Genomic DNA, 5,762 nt, shown 5'->3' with positions numbered 1-5,762 from the left:
TAAAAGTTCAGCAAGAGATGGAATTAGCAAAAAATAAATGCTGCAGAGGAAAAGACCAGTCAACTTGAAAACAGAGCAGAGGAAACTAACCTGAAGCTAACAGAGGGAAGAAACACTGAAAAACTGAACACAGCAGCAGTGAAATGCAGACACTACTGAGATCTAACATGCTTAATTGGGTTCTTAGAAAAGAAGAAGAATGGCCAGGAAGATATTAGAGAAATTATTTAAACATCTCAAATTTGTGAAAAGTATGTATTTCTTTATTCAAGAAGCCTGACAAATCCTGAGGAAGAAAAAAATCAAAGAATGCGATACCAAAGCAAATCATTATCAAATTTCTTAAATCAGTAATAAAAAGAAAATCTTCAAAACAGCCAGAGGGGGGAAAAGCCATGTTTTTACAGAAAAACAAAAAGAAAAATGAACATAGGCATCTTGTCAAAAACAAAGCAAGCCAGATGATAAAGGACCAGCAACCTTTATGTATTGGAAGGAAAAATAATTGCGAAGACAAAATTCTGTAGATAATGAAAATGTTCTTCAGAAATGAACACACATGATGACTTTTCGTAACAAAAGCATTGCCAGTAGGCCTATAGTCAAGTAATGTTTAGCGAAGTTCTTCACACCAAAGAAAAATTATACCACATGAAAACTTGGACAAATAGAAAATAATAGAGTGCAAGAAATGATAAGTATGAGGGTCAATATAAAAATCTATTTCATTGTTTAAAAATTTTATTGAAATAATATTTTAACATATAAAGTGAAAGTAATAACTATGTATCATGAGGTTCCTAACATATAGAAATGAAAGGTGTGCTAGCCATAGCACAGGGGCAGGTGGGAAATACAGAAGCATACTACTTTATGCTTCTGACATACTATAGGATGTTGTATAATATTTTTACAGATAGCATGTAATAAGTTAAAAATGGATATTTTAAATCACAGAGCAACCACTATAAAATTAACTTAAAAATCAGATAAATCAAATAAGCCAAGAGTAGACGTAAGTTGGAATAGAAAAATATGTTCAGGTGACCCAAAATTATTCAGTAAAAGAGGAGGAAAGGTCTATATTTTAAATGATGAGACAATAATAAAGAAATAGCATGATAATCAATTCAATTTAGTCACATTAATATTTACGTTAAATATAAAGAGTTTAAATACTTTAATCAAAATACCAAGGTTATCTGACTGGATATGAAAAAGTCATTACTATAGTGCTCTATATAAGAAACCAACTTTAACAGTGTGGTATGGGTAAAAGTTAATTGCTTAGATTAGTAAAACAATATAGTTTATTGAGAGTGATAAACGTGCCAATGCAATTTGATAGCATCAAACATGGTGCTAAAAAAATTAGCTATCCAAATGCCCTCCTGTATCTTCACACTCGCCCAGACACTAGCTGAATGTATTCACTTGAATGACCCAAGCCAAAACCGCATGAAATAACAGAACTGCCAAACTGAACTCTGTGCAAATTTCTGATGCACAGGGTACGAGAAAATAAAATAGTGTTGTTTTAAGTCATTACGTTTTGGAGTTCTCTGTTATGCAGTAAAAGATGTCTAAAACTTAAATTGATACCTACACATGAGGTGCTCCATAACAAATATCTAATATAGGTGACATTGCCATTGGGATTTAGTGGAGAATAGGTACCTAATGGGTAACAAGAAGCCTGCCACTGGGTGCTAGAAAGGCATGAGTGAATTTGCTATGGCTTGAATATGTCCCCAGATTTGGTGGAAGCTTAACCCCAGTGTGGCTGCATTGAAAGGTGGAATCTTTTAAGAGGTGATTGTATCATGAGGGTCCTAACCTCATGAATGGATTAATCCACTTACGGATTAATGGGTTATCCTGGGAGACAAACTGCTGGCTTGATAAGAAGAGAAAAAGAGACCTGAGATAGTACACTCGGCCCCCATATCACGTGACACCCTGTGCTGCCTTTGAACTTCAGAAAGTTCCCATCAGCAAGAAGACTCTCATGAGATGCAGTCCCTTAGTCTGAGAATTCTCAGCCTCCATAACTATAAGAAATATATTTATTTTCTTTACATATTACCTAGTTTCAGATATTCTGTTTTAAGCAACAGAAAATGAGCTAGTACGAAACTGTAAATAAAGGGTGGAGGAAAGATGATTCATGTTATGTAACAGCGGAATTTAAAAACGCAATCGCCTTAGGTAACTTGGAACATGAATCCCTGACCCCCAGGCCATGGACTGGTACTGGTCTGCGGCCTGTTAGGAACTGGGACACACAGCAGGAGGTGAGCAGAGGGCAAGCAAGCATTCCTCCCTAAGCGCTGCCTCCTGCCAAATCAGCCAGTGTATTAGATGCTCACAGGAGCGCAAAGCCAATTGTGAACTGCACATTCGAGGGATCCAGGTTGCATGCTCCTTATGATGATCTAATACCTAAGAATTTGAGGTGGATCAGTTTCACCTCAAAACTACCTCCCTGCCACCACCCCCTCCATGGAAAAAATTGTCTTTCATGAAATCAGTACCTAGTGCCAAAAAGGTTGGGGACCATGGACTTAGAAGACAGAAAATTTACTCAATGAGTTTGTACATCCAGCTGAGATGTCTAGGCTGAATGGTATAAATGCCAGTTGTGTTTGTCTGTTTCATAATATACAGATAGAGATGAACTAAAAGATAAGCAGTTCAGTTTTTGAGTATTAATATCATCTAGAGAAAAGGAAATCCAAATTTGAACTTGATAGTATAGAAAATTAAATGCTTTCTCATACCCAGCTTCCCAAGCAAATAAAGATTCTCAAAATAAGAACGGGCCTCAGGGCAAGGACCAAATCTAGGGTTCTGTCAGTAAAAGAAAACCTCATGGTCAGGTCAAAATCAAATGAGAAATTCAACCGTAAATCCTTTGATAGGACCTCAGAAGGGCTTAATGGAGTACCTTAAGAACTCAGTTAGGCCAGAAGACTTCTAATAATCTAAAGGGCAATTATATCACAGCAACCCAAAGCAGAGTGCGATTTCTCTTGGAGATATTTGAAGGTGTGGTTTTTGTCTGATGAAGTAAACACTGATAGGACTCATAGAAAATCTACAAAGTTTATAATCATATTGATGGAAGCACTAGCAGCTTGAACTAAAAGGAACAAGGACAGTTCAAAAAATAACAGTCTTCTGGACATTTTACCTACAGACAGGCAGTAGGATGAGAAAACCACGTAGGTAAAAAACACATGCCAATTTGATTTTAAAAGGAAGAATGATGCAAAAAGCACAGTACACATGCATGCACACATACACCCTCTCTCTCTCTCTGTCACACACACACACACACACACACGCATTTTCCAAGGACTAAAATTGAACCTTGATCAAAAAATATTTTTTGACCCTGGAATAAGAAAGTTGATGATATATGCCCTGGTAGATTACAGAATTTCTGCAAACCAGTGGCTAAAATGCATCTTTTTTATTTTTTAAATTACTTTTTGCATGGGCATGTCCACTGCAGTTACTCCACTTCTGTGTCCACTCTGTTTTATACCCTGGCATGTGTGAGATCACTTTGTAGGCCTTTAGATTGAGAAGGCGTATACTCATTCCGCTGACCCTGAGGAAAAACAGACAGCGAACCTCATCCACATCGGGTCTGATTTAAAAGACAATATCCTAGACCTCGAGCCCAAGCATAAAGTTAAAATGGGGTCATACTTTTTGGCTTTCATGGGGTAAGGAGGGAGTATATTGTTCATCTGGGAAGAATGTGAATCACTGTAAACCAGATTGTGGTACGTTGTCACTTCGGTGGTCTCCAGTAAATCTTGGCTGCCGATATTCATGCCGTTGTTCCTTTTTGTTCAGCAGGACCTGGACTAGAGTGACACGAGGTAGGTGCCTATGGCACAGAATTTAAGTGAGATCCACATACATGGATCCACTTACTCAGAGTGGTGTCCAAGGCACCTTATTTGCCTCACCCTAATCCTGACCCTCCTCTGGAATCTGGTCTCAGCCTGCAATTTGCTTTATCAAATAGAATGTATTGGAAGTGACACTGTGCTAGCTCTGGGTCTAAGACTTACGGATGTCTAGAAGCCACTATTTTGTACTCTTGGGAATCACGAGTCTCCTAAGAAGTCCAGCCATACTACTGTTGAGACTACAGAGACATACAAAGTGGATACTTCATGTGGAATGGGACAAGCTCTGAGACTAGAGGAGCAGAGGAAGATGCCCAGCCTTACTGGCATCCCAGCTGAGCCCAGCTCCCAAACAACCTACCAGCTGAATGCAGTCACAGGAGTGATCACTGGCTGAGCCCAACTCAGACTACAATCGTGGGCAAATAAAATGGTGGTTGTTTTAAGCCACTGAGTTTTAGTGTGTTTGTTAGGTAGCAACAGACAACCAGAACAGAAACTATCCCCGTCTGTTTTGGATGCTCTGAGGGTTTAGGCAGCTGATTTAAATCATGACGGGAAATAGCAGAGAAAGGAATAACACAAAACACAGCAGCTCAAAGGCTGGACATATCTGTAAGATTTCCTTGCTGGGTCCTAGAGCTAGGTGGGCTAGAGGTCTGGAGGCTTAAAAGTAGATGGGGTCAAAGACTAGAAATAGTGTCTTGTCACAAAGTCACTCTTTATCACTGATCGGGTTTGTCCCGGGGGGCACTTGTCTAATAGTGCTGTATGCATGCGAGTTGGTGTTATCACCACAGAAGAAAACATAATGACAGGTCAGGGACCTGATTGATTTATCAACAGAGAGCATTTGCGGTGCTTGGCCTGTGCAAACAGACTTGTCAGCAGATGGGCTTAGACCCATCAGAGATTTAGCACAACAGCTAGGATCCAAATCTCTCTCTATAAAATGTCTCCACACATACATACATGGATTTGGTGCTGAAAGCACTAGGACCCCTGAGCCAATATAAGCACAGCCAAGGCATCTTACAATATGTAAGCTTTGGGGACTCACTTCTCCCCTGCTGTGATTATATGCCTGGCTCTAGAAGCCTTGTGCAAATTATAGAACCCGGGGAGTCTAAACTGTAAGTGAATGCAAATGAATGTGGCCTCCCAGGAAATAAAAATACAGGCTCATTATTTTGTTTTTCAGTCCAGAAAAGAACACACTTTGAAATGGCAGTTTCTGGCAAGAATAAAATAATATTAATAATAATGATAGCTCTGCCCAAGTCAGTTTTCTACAAATGGCAAAATTTGATAGGCGCTGGCAAAGTAAGGGAACATCAGCCGATCTTAAGCACAGTGACCTCCAGGGAACTTGCCGGGAATCTATCATCACTGAGCCTTTCACCAGCAGCATTTATTCAGCCCATTTATTCCACAAAGTTGGGAGGGGCACAACTGTGCCCCTGGTATAGGCACAGAATGCATTGTTAAAGGGTGGGTCATATATAAGGTGATGTAAACATGTTCTGTTTTAAACACATCCAAATTGGCCAATTTCCTTGATCTTTAAAAATATTTTCAAAGCACCATGGTGATGGAACATTTTGTTATCTTTAAAATGCACAGACCAGATTCATCTTGGAGATGGCTATGCTATTAGAATATTTTATGGATGCCATTTCTGCAGACTACTGGTACTAGGAGAACTTAACGAACGGTGCCAGGAATGTTTGCTGGGTTTGCTCAGTTATACAGGTTGATTTCCTGGGCTCCTTGCTGTAGGAGATTGTAGTTCAGAGGTGATTCTACTGAGCTGAGGTCTCTTACGAGGTCTCTATT

The sequence above is a fragment of the Sapajus apella genome, unplaced genomic scaffold, assembly GCF_009761245.1.
Source record: "Sapajus apella isolate SASKATOON/1434 unplaced genomic scaffold, GSC_monkey_1.0 scaffold129, whole genome shotgun sequence".
In the NCBI taxonomy this organism is placed as follows: domain Eukaryota; kingdom Metazoa; phylum Chordata; class Mammalia; order Primates; family Cebidae; genus Sapajus; species Sapajus apella.
The sequence above is the reverse complement of the archived record's forward strand: the minus strand, read 5'-3'. Positions refer to the sequence as shown.